General features: G+C 37.3%; 1 protein-coding gene across 1 annotated transcript in view; it reads left to right on the top strand.

Moving 5' to 3' along the window:
- The first annotated feature begins 8983 nt into the window (after positions 1–8983).
- Positions 8984–20652, top strand: part of mpp3a (membrane palmitoylated protein 3a) — a 47350-nt gene continuing 35681 nt past the window's right edge. Inside the window, exon 1 of the mRNA XM_041265283.1 lies at positions 8984–9229. The gene's annotated coding sequence lies outside the window, so the exon portion shown is untranslated. The remainder of the gene's footprint in view (positions 9230–20652) is intronic.

The following is a 20652-nucleotide window of genomic DNA, read 5'->3' as shown; positions in this document are numbered from 1 at the left end:
TAGAGTTTTGAATATATTTTGAAAACTGCTTGTCTAATTGTGAGAAGACAAATTAGATCAACATAATCTCAGGGTATGAAGAGAAATCAATTGGGTCCCCAAGTGGCTCACGTCCTAAAAGCATGGCTGCGTAGTCTGCTGGGCGAGTCAAACAGTCAAGGGAGCACAGGTTTGCAGCCTGACTGCGAAGTTGACACTCTTCTCTCGTGCTCCAGCTGGACAGGGAGGAATCGGCAGCAATGATTACTTCCCATTCAAGCTACAGGCCCCCAGTGAGCTCAGGCAGACATCTGCATGGCTTGCCTTTATCCTCCAAGGGACCATAGATCACTGACATATGCTGGCTATAAAGGGAATATTGGCTTGGCCGTGGGAACAGAGGATGCCCACTGAGCTTCAGTTCTTAAGCTGTTCTGGGGATTGCTGCAGTGAGAGAACACAACTGGACAATCTAGATTGGGGAGAAAGAGATAAAACTATTTTAAAAATAAATAAATAAGGAGCAGTCTGTCTGTATGCCTTACAATTTCACACATATGCTTTCTGGGGCCTAACCATTTCCTTTACTGCATGATAACCTTACTCCAATAGGTCAACAGACTGTGTGACCTACCGCACATGAAGGAAGCAACTGTTAAAATGTTATTATTCTGTTGTAATAAAAAATATGGAAGGATAGCTTTTCTTTTTAAATTGAAGATCTGATTCTGGTCCCATTGTGTTCTATTGTACTGCAAATACAATTTTTGATTGTAAAACAGCTCACAGATAATGTAGGGTCCTTGCTATCAGATGTCTCTTTTCTTATATGTGCCAATAGATCCCAGCCTAAAGTAAAGTGACACTTCCCATTACTGTTTGTGTTGATGAAGCTGGCATTTTATATCAGAGCCAGTTTAAAAATCCCCAGCTGAAAATCAATGCGCCGTAAAGTCTCTCTTAGTAATCTGGACTGCCTGAACCAAAAGACAGTGTGAAATTCAATAAATATTGACATGAGAAATATGAACTTATACATCATTCTGCATGAGAAAGCACTGATGCCAATCTGCTAGGTGGAAGTAACAGATTGGGAGAAAAATCCTGAGACACAAATGAGTATATTGGCTCTATTCCCTGTACTTCTACTAGAATAAGAAATCGACTCCAGTCCTTGAGAATTGAGGGTTACAAACCGATTTAGCTTTATTTCTATCAGATGTAGATATCAATTTAAGATGCACTGTGGAGAGTCAAAAATCAAGAGAGTTGCTCATACAAGCTCCTGGGGGCTTGAGCATCTGACAACTTGCTCTGGACATGGCTTGTTAAGTTATTGGGTTTATTTTTCATTCCTTCAGAGAATGTTGTTTTACATCTTTAAAATAGGTCTTACCAAGATATTGTAGAGTGGAACCCATTCCAAAAATATAATATTACAAATGTGCTAGTAAGGTTGTACTGAATGACTGGAATTGGAATTCTGCTTACAATATCCTTCTGAGTCGCTCCTCTCTTAAAGCACTAAGTAGAAAGTTCAATTAAATTTTTACTTCTATAAGATTTTGCATTCACTGTTTCTACCTTTGTGTCAATCTATGCTCTTACAGATCCGGGTTGAACGGTCTACGTAGAGCTGCTCTGACAATTATTCCTTATCGCCTTCGGTTGTGTCGTTATTCTTTCTTTGGCACAGCTTTAGGGTTATGTAATATATACTGAGTTTCAAAAGAAACATCACTATTATGATTTATTTTCAGAAAAAAATAAGGTATATAAATGATGGACATTGACGTAATGTTTTTGGTTTCTTTTTAATGACTCGATCATTCATCCTTGACAATGACACGTTTGAGTGACTATGATTGAAGCATATGCACATAATCACCTAATTAATGAGACAGTTGATTGGACATTGATCAGAGTGATTTCAGCTGTTGACTTGCAAGCTTGAATAAAAGCAATAAAGAAAATCACAGAAAAATACTAATATGCCACGACTGTCAAGACAGCAGTGCCTTCGTACAATCGGCATGTGGGAGGCTGGACTAGGGCAGCTTACTGTGGCTCACAGTCTTGGGTGCTCACAGCCAGAAATTTCAAACTTAACAAGATGGTATAACCAGACACACACTGACACTGACTAGCCACAAACTGGGAGACCAAGAGTCACACACCTACCCAAGATCGACAGATCATTATGCAGCATCATGTTTTCGCACTGCTAGTCGAACAGCATCTGATACTGTGGGTTGTAACAATCCACACATGAGCAGTTCAACTGTAAGGCAGGGATTACACAGTCATCATCTACAGGCCAGACTACCATACAGGGGTCCGGTGCTCAGTAATGTGCACCGTCGCAACAGAATTAGGTGGTGTCAACAACATCTTAGGTGGACTCATCTTCAGTGGTGCCAGGTCCTGTTCAGCAACTAATTGAGACTCTGCAGAGACTGCCCCAATGGACTTCAGCAAGTATGGAGTGGACGTGGTGACCGACACACTAATTGTTGTGTACGAAAGACTAATCGGTGGGGATGTCCAAGTATGATGGTCTGGACAGGAGTATCTAGTCACTACAGAACTCCACTAGTAGTGGTTGATGGCAACATGACTGCACAGCGATATGTTGACCAAGTCCTAAGGCCTCACTTGGCGCTTCACTTCTTGCCAGCCATCCTCATCCATATATATATATATATATATATATATATATAGAGAGAGAGAGAGAGAGAGAGAGAGGAGAGAGAGAGAGAGAGAGAGAGAGAGAGAGAGACACACACACACACACACACATTTTTATTTTTGAATGTGAAAATTGTCGAGATCCATGACATCGCTCTCCTTTTTCTCATTATTGTAAAATTTTGAGATGCATGTCATCAGAATCTGATTCACATATGCGTCCTCTGGTGAAGGACCATCTGTTTCCAATACAACACTGGCATGTCCTTCACTGCCCACATAAAGTCCTTCATTCTCCATAAGGTCTTCCTCACTCTTCACAGAATGTCCTTCAATCCCATAAGGTCTTCCTCACTGTCGACAGGATGTCCTTCCTTCTCCATGTTCTCCTAACTGTCCATAAGGTCTTCCTCACTCTCATTTTCCAAAAGATCACTGATATGTACATCATATTCCAATGAATCGCTGGAATCTTTCTCGTATGACATATTTCAATCCTTGTTGTTAGACTGCAATGTTGTTCATCGATGAGCATGGTACTTTGCTGTACTTGTGTTTTTTGCCTCTCTTAATTTCCTAAGTTAAGCATGACACTTACATTGTGTACAGTCATAACATCTGAATGTCTGAAATCTGAATGTCAAGGCAACTTGTATTGATTTAAAACGGGCATTTCTGGCAGGGCCTTACTCCACTTAATTAGTGCAGTGGTGCCTGTCTGTGGTAGTTAATAGACTAATTGGCCAGCTGGAAAATGTGTCAGCCTGCCATTCTCTCATTGCATTGCCAATCAGTCAATTCTCTATCCAGGCCTGCCAACACCTGGTGCCTGCTCTGGATAGATAATTGACTGATTGGCCATCCAATGAGAGAAAGGATAAAGGAATGCTGCCACACTCTCATGCAGGCCACTCTTTGATCAAGAGTATTTTACTTTGTCAACCTGTTTGATTACAAACTAACAGTGAATACGTCATCTTCTTCCAATGGCAAAACGCATTTTCAGTAGTGAGGTTGCAGAGAAAAATGGTAGCTGATAAATACGCTGGTAAGTGATATTTAATAATTGCTTCAAAATATTTAATGAAATAATTTATGCTTTATACCTGAATCACAAAAGGTGTTGTGGAGTATTTGATGTCATTACAGCTATATATAAATTGTATTTACTCCATCACTATCTGCTTTCAAAATAGATGACAAATTATTTACTATTGAGCATACAGATGTGTTGCGAGAAGTTAATTTTACATTTCTTACAACATCACTGAAGGTATTTCAATTTATGTTTGAAATTTTCAATTAAAAGGTGGATGCCAGTTTTAATTTCATTCAAACCCTACTCTTTTTTTTCCACCATTCAACAGACTCTACAGCAAAGGAGAGTATACGGTATCTAATATTTGCAAATGAGCTGAAATATTCATTTGTCGAAGCAAAAAGTATTGTGGGAACAAATCCTTCCCTGAAGGCAGAAGTTACTGTGAAAGACAATAAAGGGTATTAGACTGGTATTCTTGTATTTATTGATAAGTTTTTTTTTTTTTTTTTTTTAATTATTATTATTTCTCACTACCCTTCTTTGAAATTAGACATTCACTAACCTTTTGATTTTTACCACATTTTCTTTCTATACCATACCTTTCCATCATTACAGTTCAGCTGCTCTTGCAAAACTCCCTGAGCATAACCTTTGTCAATGATGTCGTTCATAAATCTTTTGTAGTCTTCTTGAAACCTTTGTTGTAGTCTTCATGTATGGATAGCAAGTAGAACTCAATAGCAGCTCCTGCGTTCATATGGCTGGTTTCACAGACCCCAATTAGCACTAGTTTATATTACAAATACATTACTTTAAAATAGTATTATTGATAATCAGGGTCTGTGAAAATACCTTAACTTAAATAGAAATGAAACCAATCCTGTAATAAGAACAACTCAAAGATTGCAACCAAGGTAAATCAAAAAAGAGATTTGCATACTTACTTGAAAATAAATGAATTTTGCACAACTTTACTACAGGTAGGTAAAATTATTTATTTTTTTTAAATGAATGCTACTCGAATCTCTTTCCAGTTAAATCCTATCGGCTTTGAAAAGAAAAAGAAAAATCTCATATCGCCATGGAAACCGGTTAACCTTGGCCTGCACATATCCTGCTAGAGAGGAGATAAGAGACACCAACAGCGCAGCCCATGGAAACTCGGCAGCCAAGAACTCTTTCCTTTTCGGCTGTAGGGGAATCGTTGTTGATGGATATACTGGAAAAGTCTTATTTCCCAGATACAAATAATAAAGTAACAAGATTTAAAAGCCAGAATGCTTTTCTATCCCATTGTGTGCAATTTCTGTAGGTGCACTGGGGTAGTTTTCAACTATGAAGTGCCAAGTTTGTAGAATTCTCTGTCTAGAATTATATTGGTTGCAGAAAGACTTTTCACATGATATATTTAAATAGATTCAAAATAAATTCTTTTTTTTTTTTTTTTTTTTTTAGTTTCATGTTTTATTGGAAACTTTTCAGTTTTATTTGTTTGGTCCCCCTCCTTCCCTGCCTCCACCTTGTGGCACCTCACTTGCCACTTGTCCTGCCATTGGCATTAGTCATTTATCTAACTCATATACTTTATTCATCATAGTTTTGCCAGCATAGTGGAAGCTAACGAGCTCCAACGGGCAAGGATATGGGGCCAAATTCAAATAACCACATTAATCATTTACATACATGTGTGTCTGTCAAGTAAATACATTGTTCATTTTACATTCCATTGGATGTCTCCTTGCTGAATAATGGTTTACAGTCATTGAGTGGTTCTTAATGCAATTAGTAAAATAAATAAATTTAACTATGACAGCCAACTAGAACTGAAGAGCAGCTCCTGAGTTCTGGTGAAAGCTGTTTATATTTTGCATTTGATTTTGCTTTTACAGAATGTCACAAAAAAGATTCAGGAAAAGGTATTCTTTGATTTTCTTTATGGATAATCAGATGGAATTAACTGTTTTTGATACAGACAAAGAAGAAAGCATATTGAGCTTAAAATATTATGCAAATCCCATTTGAATTCTGGGTAACAAAGAACAGATAGCTAAAGGATTGAATACTCCCCTGGGGTACACTGTATAGCTTAGAACACATTTTAAACCTCTTGTCACAAATCTATAGTGACCCTGCAGCTGTAAAATATCTCAATATTTGTGCTGGGGGGAGATGGGGGGAGATGGGGGGGGGGGGGGGGAGCAATTCAATTCAGCCTAGAGAGAGTTTGAGCTAATGAATAAACCACAAAAACTGTTAAAATGATGAGACATGGCCCATTTCAGGTTCAACACATTTATTGAACATTTTTGTAAAATAAAAGATTTACTTTTTATTTTCAGTTTTCTTATGCTCTGCATTACGTTGCATGCAGTGGTTATCATAGACTTACTTACTTACTTTTGGAAACAAATTCAATTTACAGTTAACCAGCATACTTAACATTTATATAAAACAGTGTACAACCAGAAAATGCATATGTGTCTGAATATTATTACTCCAGTAATTACCTTTAGAGCGTAGACCAGTATATCTAGGGTGGGTGAACAGAGCGTGATCGTGTTCATCCCTTATAGGAAGGACTGTGTTAGTGCTCCTGATATATATATATTTTTTTTTCTGTCAGCAGTAATCACTTCCAGAATTTTGTCAGCAGGAGTAATTTTCAATTTCCCACAAACTGCAGCAGTACAGTTTTGTGATAATAAAATAAGTCATGGTTTTTGTGGACTAATCCTTTGAATAGATTTTAGTCACTACTGGTATATAATTCTCAAGGGGCTTTTATTCTGTATCTTAAATTACTATAGAACAGATATATTGCACACTTGTGTAACACACTAATCATACACCATAACAAAACATATTTAGTTTGTTTTATTTTGAAACTTTTGTAGTGGTTTTGCAATATAAAACACTATACTAAAACAGAAAATATCAGTATAATTTATATAGCCCTATAGTGATTTTCATGTTTTCAAGTTTCCCCTTCTCAAATAAAAGGTATAGCCTATTACAGTTGTTGCAAGGGAGGAACTAAAATCTTTTTTTTTTTTTTTTTTTTTTTTTTTTTTTTTTTAAATGGAGTGTGTGGTATAGACTAGCAGTGTAATTCCATTACTTTGTCATACGTGGTTGTGTACTGGCAAAATCTGCATTGTGTTACACTCTTCCACAGATACACATGCAATATGACACAATATACTGTAATTTGTTTCAACGTTCCAAAAACCATACCCTGCACTATTTATCACTGCAACAAGAAAACCGTCTTGTTTTGTATGACACGTTATAAACTTTTTAAATTTTTTTTTTTTTTTTTTTTTTACACCTCAGGTTGTGTAATTCCAGATTAGCATCTTCAGGGTATTCAACATTACAGTTGGCATGCTTAAAACACGAGTCGAAATTTTCTTTGTGATGATTTTTTTAGAAAGTGCGAACTGCCTGCTTCATCATATTTTGGCTACTGCGCGACACGTGTGTTTACCGTGGACTGCAGTGATTGAAAAATGACTACGTTGGAAATGTCAGTAGAGTCAATATGGATTGGACTATTTGGGGCAGATGCAGTAGAATCCGAATTTGAGCGAGGGGAGCGCACTGAAGGACTGTGATCATCTTTGAATCCGCAACGGTGATGAAGCAGCTGGAAGAATAGCTTTGGGTGTGGAAACAATGCAACAAAGCAGCAAATAAATCAGATCCTTACAGGAAGCACCTGCATGTAGAATACTTTCCTTTTGAACAATGTATTCAGAATACGAGGAATTAACCAAGATAAAGCATTCTCGGACTTTGGAATGTTTGGTTTAATGCTCAGAGGAGTCACCATTATGCTAGGTGTCAAAAGACGACAAACAATAAAAACAACAAGAGGGCGTAGACAAATTAAGCTTTTATAAGGCTGACGATTACATTGTCGATTAATGGGTGGATTCTCCAATTCGGAAAGACAACAAACAAGTTTCCAAACAAAATTTAGGACAGGTTACATTGCAAAAACGTTAATTTCTCTAAAAAAAAAAAAAAAAAAAAAAACTATTAAATACTTTATACCTTTTTTCAGTGTAGATTGTATAGTCCAATATGTGAAAAAAAAAATAAACGCAACAGTTCATTGAATCGCAATACACTTACACTAAAGCTGCATGCAGGCTAACATTCTGAATGCACAGAATACTTCAATTGTTTGTTTTTATACATCTGTGAATGTTTAACTCGCCCTCTAATACCTAATATTATTTCAGATCAGGCAGTCCAATCGAGCTTCAAGACTAAGCATAGGAATGTGAAACCTGTAATAATTTCAGAATTTTAATAAAGCATACCTGAGATGAAGTGCAGGCTACATAGTCTGGAATTGGCTGTCAGCACCCATCCTTTCCACTTGACAGTGGAAAGTATAAGATAGGCTATGTTTTTTGCTTCCAGTCAGATGTTTACTGTAACATTTTCTGTGGAAATGATTACTTTCTGCAAAGCCATTGTACAGTATCATAATGTGTCAATGTGGCGCCATGTTCTATGTTGTGCTGATTGTGTACCAAGCAGGATAATAAATATATAATGCCCTAAAATAATTTGTCAGATTCTTTCAGTCGTTGGTAATAACTTCAAACGGAGAACTACACCTGTTGCAAAAGGGTGGAGGGCTAGTTATGAAGGCTATAATGTATATAAAGGTGCGTTTGTGTGTGTATATATATATATATATATATATATATATATATATATATATATATATATAAATATGTGTGTGTGTGACGTTGTTCTGGGGTAGGGGGCCCGCAAGTGTATGCTTGCCTAGGGCCCAGTCATTTATATATTAGACAAGAAAAATCAGTATACAATTTTACCATATAGAATACCAATTTAACAAGATTTCAAATTGAACATTTATTTCTTGTTACTACTGTATACATCTTTATGTATAATAATGCACCAATATAATGGCTGCAGTTTCTCCCAATTTGGATAATATAGTATATGCAAATGCTCTTTGGGCTGGGGTTAACCTTTGCCAGGCACGTGTGCATTTTAGATGATGCTCGATGATGCTTCTATTTGAGCCACACTCTCTCTATGCCTGTATCTGTACATGGTTCACTGCTTAGTCAGGGGGTCCCAGGGGAAATAGAAATGCAACACAAAGAAACACTCAGCAGCAGCAGAAACATTCCTCATTACCGTCTCAATACCAGATCCCCATTCACTTCTTTCTTGCCTTATACAGCTTTAAGGCACATGCATCCTCTCTTATTCCAAATGACTTTGCCTCTTCCAGTAAACGTGATTAACTAGGGGGGAGGAGGAGGGGAGCTCCATATGGCAATCTGGGGAAGGCAGACGAATCAGCGAATTGCTTTGCATGTGGTACAGTACATCCCGGTCACAAGCTCCAGTTATCAGCTCCAACACGTTAGAAAATTGTTCAGTTGGATGCAGGGAAGCTGAGAGCACAGAGGCAGAGGAAAAACCAGCAGGATCTTAGAGACAAATTCTACCAGCTGCTGTCTGAAGGTAGGATTATTGCATTGCTCTATAAATTACAAAAGGGTGAGCAACAAAGGGATTATAGTGACTGATTTTTATTTCTGCTATCCAGAAATGCAGGTAGTGGTTGCTATACAGTGCTGAGAAAGAATGCAATGAATGTTGTATGCTAAGCCATCTATTGCTATTGAAGAACAGAATTGCGACAGTTATCTATGTGCAATTAATATATGATGACAGGGGATTTTGGTTCATTTATCATTTCTAGCAGTTGCTTTGGTTGTTGGTATGTGGTTTGAATTGGTCCATTACATCCTGCTGTTTTTTTCCATGACATTTTTCCTTTGCTTAATGTGGAGGATATGGGAATGGGGGTTGGGGATCATGAAATTTAGTATTACTGTCTGTCTATCTATCTATCTAGCTATATATATATATAAAATATCTCATATTATTTCTATATGTGGCTGTCATGTTTAATTAAGGAAGAAGCTTATGTGCTTATCCACTGATTATTTGCAGTGTACCTTGTGTATATAATAATGCACAGTGTACATTCTGTTAATAGCTAGAGTTATATATGTGGACTAGATATGTGTTTTATGTGGTGTTGTAAGTATATATTTTTAGTTGCCCTTGGAAAGGTCTCGCTCAAACTAAAGATATATTTTTGAAAAATTATTATTATTGTATATTTAACGCTGATAACATTTTAGGAGCACTGGCTATAGTTAGGTTTTTTGCCATGAGAGCTTCCCCTCACAGTTGTGGAAGAAAGAAAGAGAGTGTATTTCAATCCAGACTTGAACACACCTGCCATTGAGTCCTGGGCCTCTCTCAAGCAGAGACTGGCAATTCTGCTGAATTATGTGTTGCAATATGGACCGATGTACTTCGGAGGCTTGAGTGAGTGTAGCAGATGTTTCCATCTGCCACTGACTTGAAAAGGATGTGAAAACTGGACTAATTTATTTTCATCAGGAACAGATCAAGATCAAATTGATTTCAATTGGGACAGTTCGTGTTAGGATAGTGAGCTGGCAGAACTCGATCTCTCCAACTCGCATTGATATTAGAAGCTATTTAATGAGCATACAGCACAAACGACACACGAGATGGGTTTTAAATATCAGACTACAGAAAATAAATATGTAGGCAGAATTGCTGCAAGGGAAATATTGGATGTTGGGGAATTCATATACCTAGCAGTATTACAAAATTTGATACATACAGGTGATCTTTGATTAGATTGTAGACTACAGATGGATCAGATTTGTAATCTATAATATACTGGAGACAAGTATACGTCCAACTGTCACACTTTAGTGTTTTGCTTATATCTACTGTAGAGAACCGCTTGTTTATATTGTGATGAAACCTGCTAAGGACCTTCTTTAACAGTATATAATGAACAGGGTGTATTTGGAAGCTGTCTTGCATTGTTACTTCTACCTAGGAGAATAGATTATCCAGCTGCAATGAACATGTTCATTTATTTATTTGAAAATGTTGTTTTTCCACACTGACTTCTTGAATATGAAGCTATTTACAAACCTTAAATAGCATCAGCAAGCAGAGGCACATAAATGCAGTGAATAGAGCTGTGGTGCAAAACGAATGCAATGCAAATGAGCAGCGTCATCAGCTCCAGAACTAAAAAGAAGGTTAAAGTCAGGCACAGCAATAACCAAAGGCTTTTTTCACTCAAAAGATAACATGATTTTTCTACATATAATAGACTGAATAGTGCTGACCCTGAAGCCGTTTTGTATTCATAAGGAGTTTCAAACACACCCTTGCAAAGAGTACATATCAACATATTTGACGAATTAAAATGAAATCCCAGGAAAGAAAATATGAAACTTGTTTGTTCTAGTAAATATAGCGTTCTGTATCCATGGCAACATAGACACATACATACACAGAGGCAGTCAAAATTATAGTGTCACCAGCCTTGAAACAGAATCACCAACCACCTTGGTTGTATGTCATGGTCTGTTAACCAAATCACTAATTCCATTTGATCATTGTCAGGCTTTGCTCTCCTTCTGCTGCTCCAGTATGTGCCTGAATCGTGACCCCAGATAAGGTTTGTCCTAGTCAGTGAATGGAGGGTAACAATACCTGTGTACTCCTCACTGCAGGCATGTTCTGAGCAGTGATGATTGTTCCAAGCTGTGTTCTGTGTGGACAGGCAACAGCACACCAGTCAACCGAGACCAACAAATTAATTACTCTGGTGATCTGAGCAGGATGTGATCAAGTGCCACTGAAATGAAGAACTTCACCCCTTCAGCACCAGTCCTTTCTAATTTAAACAGGCAACAAGAATACAATGGCATTAATCATCAAGTCTGTATACAAATATAAATATAGTAAACCGTGATATTTGATCAGCTGATAATGACGTCCTCCAGGTGAAATGACCATGAAGGTGCAACACAATCTGACAGCATGGCATGCAAACAGCGGACTTCTTTAACCTAATGTAGTGCCACAAAATCTGATTTTAAAATAGTGCCAAGTTTACTGAGACAAACTGCACATTGAGACCTACATACCCAATAGAAGTGGACAACAGGTAAGATTTATGAAATTGTTATGTTAGCTACAATCACCTTATTCATTCAAATTTAGATCTGGTGTTGTAAGTTCTGAGCTCATTCATTCCAAGGATTGACCAGAAACACATTTGTGCACACTATAGTTAGGGTTGAGTGGGCAGTTTAATGTTAAACCCCATTTTTTGTACTTTAGTAACTTTGGCCCTGCTAAATGGATTTGCACGAAAATTTGGATGTGTGGTGCCATTGGTAAAATCTCTTGACGTGGGCCATTTCAGTATTAACTACAGTGTAAAGGTTCTCCATATTTTGTTTGTTTTTTGAAAGAAAATTAATACAGAAGTAAAAATAAATAAATAGGATAAACAGGCATTTTTAACCCCATCCAGACTGTAAACCAATAATACAAAATACACACAGGGGCAGGATGTACCCAGTCACAGGTTATTAACAAACCAGTAGGGGGAAATCAGAGGAACAAAAGGAGGGGTCTATTGTCTTTCTAACTCAAACAGAGGCCAAGATATCAGCAATTAAAATATAAGGACGGTAGGTCACACTGCTGCCCTGGGAAGTGCTGCCCATCTCGGGCAAACCTCTTCCAAGGACTCAGCGGTGGATGTCCACAGTCTTTTTTCACAGTGCATCACTTTGTGAGAAAGAAAGAACATCACAAAATAAGAACCCCATCATGACAAAAGAATTGTGTGGTGGAAAAAGATTTAAAAGACAACACATTTCCCAACCACAAAACGAAAAGACAATATTACAGTCCATCTTATGGAGTCCCAATTATATACAGACATGTTATGGTTTAATACAGATATATGATTTTCAGGCAGTTTTTTTTTTTTTTTTTTTTTTTTTTTTAAACACAATGTCCACCTCACGAACAAAGATTTTTCTGACAAAGATTAAATACAAAAGATAAAGGATATATTGTCGTGAGGTCAATTCCTTTGAGATCAAACATCTAACTGCAAGAGCTGTACTGAACATGCTCAGAACCAAACTTTCAAATCCTTATAACTCAGGAACAGATTAATATTTTTTCACTAAACCAGAAAAGGCACTATTCTGGGCCAATCCCCTTGTACCCTAAAATTGTCAAACAAAAATTCCAAAACCATTTTGGAGCTGGAGAATGACAAAAAAAAAAACTGCGAATAACAGATTTTGATAATGGGAAGATAAACATTAACTTGCAACTGTCAAAAAACAAGTTTAAACTGTGCATATTACTATCCTAGAAATAACCTGATTTGACTGTCTCATGTTAAAATATGAACACATATTATCAATTAATCTGAATTTCTAAAGCAATGAGAATGTTAGAGTCTGGGAACATGTCTACTACAGATTTTCTGAACTAGTCACAACTTGTAAAGGTCTCTGCATATGTAACTTTCTTGATATTTATTTTCCCTTTGACAATGAAAGATGTTGTTATTGAAGCACTGGTTTTCTGCCTTTGCGATCTCTCATGCTTATCACAAAAACCTCATTATTCTTGCTCCCACTGTTAGAATCAGTCCTGCACACTTTACAGAAAGTATGTCTTTTTTCAACGTTGCTTAGGGTTCTGTGAAAATGTTCTGGTCCAAGAAGCTTGACATTTTAGATGGTCAACTATGTGAGCTTGTCTCACGGACTGAATGCAGGCCTGCTGCAGGAATCCCCACAGACAGTACATGACCTTGCTGACAAAGGAGTTTAACAGAGTTTTTAGCAAACAATGATTTTTAAATTGTCATCATTCTGAGATTCTGACCTTTGTCTGAAAAATGTTGGTTTCCTATCAGTGTAACGCTCATTGTGGTCCCTATTGGTGCAAGGAAGTAGGGTTTCCTCGATACTGATTGATGAGAGTACCACTGCTTGTGATGAAGCACCAGAAGTGGAAGCTGCTGATGCTGATGGTATGACGCGGTTTTCCAAGTTGTCGGGCCGGACGTTGATGGTTGAAATTGAGTTTGCAATGGGCTGGATGAGGACTTTTAAATCGTTGAAGATGCTCTGATGTTGGTTTAAGATGGGATCTCCAGATGGAACGTAGATTTGAGAAGACTCTGTGGGAGCAAGTGTGGAGCGGGGGAAGAGCATCTGCTGGAAGTTGCTTGCAGGCTAGGAGGAAAGACAGGTTCTGCAGACAAGTTTAAAAGAAGTAGAAGAAAAAGAGCTAGGCGATCACTGCAGGTGGGAATGTTGATACCTTTCCCAAACAGATCTTTTAAAAGTTTGGCGATGGGCCATTCTTTAGAGACGCAGCGGAGATTGAGTAGAGGAGTGGCGCTTTGAACAGCGTGATTGCTGGGTTGGAGACTAGCTGATTGCAGGATTGACTAGCGATAGAGCTGCTGAATCCAGAGAGAGAGAGAGACACTGAAGGACGAGAAGTATCTTCAGAGCAGGTAGGAACAGAGATTAAATGTTCTAAATCGTCAGAATCGGACAAGAAAGCAAGGCGACAAAGTTTAGACATTGCTAAAGAAAGCAAGTTTAGCATGATTTGAATGGAGTCTGAACGTTTGCAAAAAGCAAAAACACTAGACAGGGAAGGTGTGTGTGTGTGTGATTGGGGTTTAAGTAAGAAATTGGTAATGACAGACTGCAATGTAGGGTTCCAGCTCCCCCCCCCCCCCCCCCCCCCCCCCCCCCCCCAAAATCTCACTCAAAGGCTAACCTATAGAGGAAATAATGTAAAGATATTTAGTAAGCAAAACTGGACCATAAATTCCCCAACCCCAGTCATTCTAAAATGATTGATCTTCCCCAATTCTTCTTGCAGCATGTAAAGCTTTTGTTTCTGTATGTGGAAGGGGGAGAACTAGCTTGTCTGTTTGCTTGTTTTGTTTACCTTTATAGGAGTAACTACACGCAACCACTCGCAGCACAGAGGATTGCACAGTAGCTTTAACACTGCCAGCGGGGAAAGATGCCTGTCATCAAAAACTGCTACATGATTAATGACTTCTTGCATTATGTTCCTGAAGGAGTTTCAAGTTGTCATCTTGAATTATAAAAAAAAATCAAAAATTTAAAAAATAAAAAAAGTATAAGGGTACAGTTTTCTTAAACTGTTTCTTTCACATCAACTGATCTTCGACGCTCCCATACTAGGACAACACAGTCAACTGATATCATTACACTAGTCTCAAAGCTTGTTTTTTTAGTAGAAATGCTAGACATTTAATTAAGTGGCCAGTAAGTAGTTAAATCTTTGCAGTCCATTTATTCAGCGATTGTCAGGCGCATCGGGTCCTATTTATTTTCACACTGCTTTTCCGGAGAAAAATTTACTAGAGACCTGTGCTTTACATCTTTTTGATGACATCGGACTGGAAAGAAAAAATTGTAATGTCGGACCTGGTCCGACATAGGACCGCAAAGGGTTAATAGTTGTTTCTACATGTTATACATGCTATAACATCAAGGACAGTTTGGAGTGAAAAGTATTGAGATTCAAGACCAATGTCTCCACAACACCAAAAACTTAACCATTCTGACAATGCACAGCTACCCTTTACATAAGAACACAATACATGTTGCAGCCATTTGCCCCATCTATGCTTGTCTGGTTCCTAGAAGCTGATTGATCAAAAATCCTGACCAAATTGGGTTTTAAAGGATTCCAGTTTTTCAGCATTAGCCATGACTAAGTAACTCATTCCACACAGTCACCAATCTCTGTGTAAAGAAGCATATCCTACCCACTGTCCTGTCAATCTGCACAATGTCCAACTGTGCCCTCTTGGACATGGTTTCTGGATGCCCTTAAAGTATTGGTTTGGGTTATCTTTGTCAGGTCTTTTTAAATATTCCCCACTACATCTGTTCTAGGCTAGATATATTTAGTTATTTTAAATGTTAAGGGTCACCTTTAAAAGTAAAGCTGCTTTTGCATTCAGTTGCAAAACAGCAAGGAGCAGTCAGCTGCCTGAGTGATGAATCATACATACTGAAAGTCAACACTCAAAGTTAATTTGTGGCCATGATAAATGTAATACCGACAACATTGTATGTTTTTTTTATTTTTTATCTGACATACTGTAAAACCTACTACTGCCAACTAGTTTACCAAACGTTGTTTAAATATTTTGTTATATAACAAGTACCAGTAGAACAAGTACAGTGGATCTGAATGGACTAAATACCATTTAACTAGCTTGCTCGACTCACTATTTTGTATACTATATAGAGAAAGAAAAGTTGGGACTGTCAGTTAAAAGATCACATTGTAATATGGTTTATCATGGTTAGAACCACCATGGCAGTCATATTGACTGTTTGAGATTTTCAAATAATTCTGCAGGTCTAGAAGTTTTGTGGTTGTCCGTTTATGACTTTTCCTAAATGCATGTATTAAATACCCTGACTGTCTGAAAGGCAAAATCATGAAAATAAGGAAGATATGCTTTCGCCCACCTAAAACCGCCAAAGCCATAATTGACTGCCTTTTACAATACATGTTTTTATTTTGAATATAACCTACATATTCTATTATTTCCATATACAAGCCTGTTCCCTCTGCTGGACCTGGCAGCAATCAATTCCTTCGTTTTGTACAAGGAATATACCAGGAAAAATATCAGTATGAGAGATTTCATTTTGAAGCTAGCCACAGCGCTTTGGCAGAAACATTTTTATCAGAAAACTGCAAAGCAGCAGGCTGCAGCAGCTCATCCTGGATTCAATGCTGCAACAAGTGACACACGCAAGAGAATATACATTACTTTTGTTTTAAATTAAAAACTAGTTTTGCATGTACATACCTGTTTACATACTAGTTTCTTTTGACATGTTTGTTTTATTATAGTTTTTCATTTTTTGTGCTTTATATGTGGGCAGTTAGAAAAAACCCTTATATTTAATTGTTCATTTAAATACAACGTTTTGGCTGTGCAGTTATTTGATATGATGTGCTTGAATAAAACTTGAGTTGTTTCTAATAGTTTTTCATTTTAATACTGATGTCGTTTAAAATGTAACTGTCATAATGAATGCTGTTGGTTGTTTTAAGTATAACCGCTGTGTTTCTAGTTGTAAATATCACTAGGAAGTGATGTATTTGATTCAAAAACACTTTACACAAGAAAGGTATACTTCCAATACAATGATATAGGCAGGAGATTCAAACTGACTTTGGACAAGGCCTCAGTACAGCTCAGTGCTTATGTTTGTATCAGAAGGCACGAATATCCATGGAGTCAATTCGAAAGAGATGAAAAGACAGACAAAACTTCACAATGTTTGATATTTATACCTTTGTAAACAATTGTTGACTCCACTCCCATTTGTCTTACTTTTCTGTCCAATGATAGGGGTTTCCACTCTATCATTGCACATTCATTCCCTCTGGAGGAGGAAAGGGGGGTTGCATACCATGTTGTACCTAGCAGGGCACATCCATCTTACCTTTCAGTTTCCCTCTCCCATCTCACACTATCTCTGCTACTCTCCTGCCTTTTGGAGTTTAGACAGACACCCATCTGTGACAGAGTCATGTTAGGTTATGCATGTGGCTGGTTTTTGTCGATGGGAAATGAACGAACTCGAAACTTACATAATATTGTATAGAAACTTTATATAAAAGCAACTGAATTAGTAAGCACAGTAAAACTACTATAAAAAACACATTCACCAACAATTTAAACATAAGGATTAAAAACAACAACTATAAAAGACACACATGTCAACACATATGTAAAACTTATAACCTAATTAATAACTTGTGCAGAAAGCCATCACTACAGCTGTTAGGATTCTCTACACACTCAAACCTCTGTACAGATATAGAACAAAATTATAACTCAGCAGAGCAGCAAAGCCTAGAACCACTTTAAGGGACATAAGACAAATGAGTGAGTGAAAAAGCTAAACAGCTCAGTGTCTGGGATCTCCATTTCTGTACTGAACCATGGCAGACAAAGCCCTTAGTGTGTTAAGTCATTAAAACACCATTATTGATTGCTTTGGTCTGCAGTCTAAATCCAGATCTTATCAAAAGATGGGACAGCTCCAGTCTATTTCCTGGCTAGCTTATTGAACAGAGACTGTTTGAATGATCTTCTACAAATGATTGCATGTTATCTTCAGTACTCTACAAAAGAGCGGTTTTATTTTTGCGGTTTTGTTTGCTTCCTCATTTGGGGTGGTGTAATGCATACACTCGGAGATTGAATTGTACCAGTTTGTATTTGCTGGCTACAAAATTAATTTCATATGTATCTTTCCTGCTCTCATTAATATACTTCAATTTTAAAGCAATTAATGACAATAAACAGTGTATCGGTTGTTTTAGTTAACATTGTATAACTGGGGATGTACAAAAAAAAAAAAAAAGAAATATGGTTATGGAACACTTGTGTAAATGACAGTCCTTCACATTTAGTCTGTAATATATAAAAGCTACAGCTGTTCTGCGATTATGTTTTTGTCACAATGAGATAGATTATGATATGGCATGGTCATCAATTGTTTTGTCTTGCTGGTAATGAATTTACAGCCAATGATGTGTAACTGAAATAGTTATTGGTTAAAAGTAGATATCAATAGTAAATACTCTTTTGCTTTTTTGTATGGTTGTGCTTTCTGTGGAGGTTGTGTTTTTGGCACTGTAGGGGAAAACAAAGACTGACAAATTATTTTTGATTAAAAACACTTTATTAAGAAAAAGTATACCCCCAATACAATTATGTAAGCATTAGTTATGATCACAAGTTGCCGCCTGGCTCAGTGCATATGATTGTATTACTACACAGATATCAGTGGAGTCATTTAAAATAAAATGACAAAACTAACTTAATAAAACTTAACAACCAATGGTCCCCTTCCCATTTCCCTGGCTTCTGTCCAAGGTCGAGGTTTACACCCTATTAAAATCACACACCTCCTTTTTGGGAGTGTATGCTGCCCAAAACTTCTGGAACATTCTATAGGACATCACAGTTGTCTACTTATGAACTTGAAATCACCTGATGAACTACGTGTTGATGAAAAATCCAGTTTAAACTAGGTTTTCTCTTTGTGGTTATCGCTCATCACATTCTACACCTGCACACAGGCCTGTTTCCTTCTCTCTGCGCATCTCGGTTAATCACCTGTGGCTGTCTGCTTAGACACCTATTTGTGACCTTGAGTCAGTAACAAGCTGCATGTATTTGGGTTTGTAAAGAGAGAGACCTCAAAGTTTATATATATATTGCTGCACATATTTTAGCTTTGTATAAAAAATGTAAAATATTAAAAAATAAACCTTTAAAATGGAAAGAAAAAACTTAAATAATCAATTATATCTTATGCAGAAAGCTATTTCTACAGCACAGTAACTGATTTGCATTATAGCTTATTTCGCACCCATGAATCAAGCCCATGCTGGTATTGTCAGAGGAGTAAACAAAGCAAAAGTATGATAAATAGGAAGAGATAAGTGTGAGAAAATGCAAGCAGCAGCATGCTGTTGCCACCCCCCTCCTCTCTCCCTGCGCAAAGCTGTTTAACTAACTCAAGTATTGGAGCCCATCCTTCGGATGAAACGTAAAAACCAAGTCCTATTGTAAGTGGCTCTGCAGCAGTTGTTTATGCTTATTTTACCCACTAGTCCCTGTAAGTCGCTTTGGATAAAAGAGTCTGCTAAATGACAAAATAATAACTGTGGCAGAGACCAAGATTTAGGAAGCCATTACAAAGACCACATTTCCTTTCTTTCCATTTATTTGATCTGTTTTCTCTGCAACTTAGAATGTCCAATTATGTTCCGCGACTGCAGCAATTGCTCAGGAGAACTGATCCCACCAATCGCTTCTTTACACCCAGGACTTCAACAACAGATGTTTACCATCTCCTGGAGGACAAAGGCTAGTCCTCGTTAGTGCAGTAAATGCAGATTGACACGCTAACCCACCGGATCACCAGAGCCAATGCAAAGCCCCCTTTGAAATCCTTTGTGAAAAGCATAATTACTCTTATGACGGTCATGCCTTTACTGTATGATCATGTTGCTACTAAGCAAGAAATGCATTTCAAAGCATGGTAAGCAAAGAACAAAATATCTTTATATAGTATCTATCTAAAAGTAAGCAGTTAAGCTGTAGTACCAATGTGGTCAACTGCAGTTGTTTTTCTGTGACATTTAAACCGAAGTAAAACAAAGACACCCAACGGCTTAAATCCTAATTGCCACACACCCTACTATAATCCTCAGCAGTAGTCAAAGCCATTTATCATCATTCCAATATCCCAAGTTGTTTAGTTAACTTTTAGAAAATGCCATCAGCTGTACTTCCTAAAAGTTGATTAAGGCAGAACTTTAAGTCAGAAGCTTAGGGAAACTTATTCTTGCAATGGCTTCTTTAACTTAGAAGGCTGAAAACATATGTATGTATGAATGGATCTATACTGGTGGTTTGAGAATCCTCATTGATGTATTGTACATCAGGTTTCTGGAGTAATTGATTAATGTACCTATCTAGGAAGAAAGTTTCATACATCAACAAAAAGTTAAAATAGAAATGCTACACAACCACAGGCCAATGTCTTGAAGCCGTTCACCTTCTTTCTAAAAAGATAATGTATTTGAGCAAAGAAGCCAGTATGAACCCTTATAAAAGTAAGCATGGTAAAGCACAGTTAAGCATTGAGAGGCATGAAGTCCAGAGAGGTATGGTAATGCATATTTAAAAAAGTGTAAAACCATGTTAAGCATTGAAAAAACATGAATTATGTATGATATTTAAACTGCTTGAGTTTTCATGTTATCAAGCTTCTTCTGCATTGTTGGTTTCCTGGCATCTCCATGGTCAAAATGTGAATCTACTGCAAGCGGTAGCCAATTGTAGCCTGTCAATCTAGTTTTATTAATAAAAAAATAAAAATAAAAATAAAACA

This window comes from Polyodon spathula, chromosome 12 (assembly GCF_017654505.1).
Source record: "Polyodon spathula isolate WHYD16114869_AA chromosome 12, ASM1765450v1, whole genome shotgun sequence".
NCBI classification, from domain to species: domain Eukaryota; kingdom Metazoa; phylum Chordata; class Actinopteri; order Acipenseriformes; family Polyodontidae; genus Polyodon; species Polyodon spathula.
This window is presented reverse-complemented; position numbering and strand designations above follow the sequence as displayed.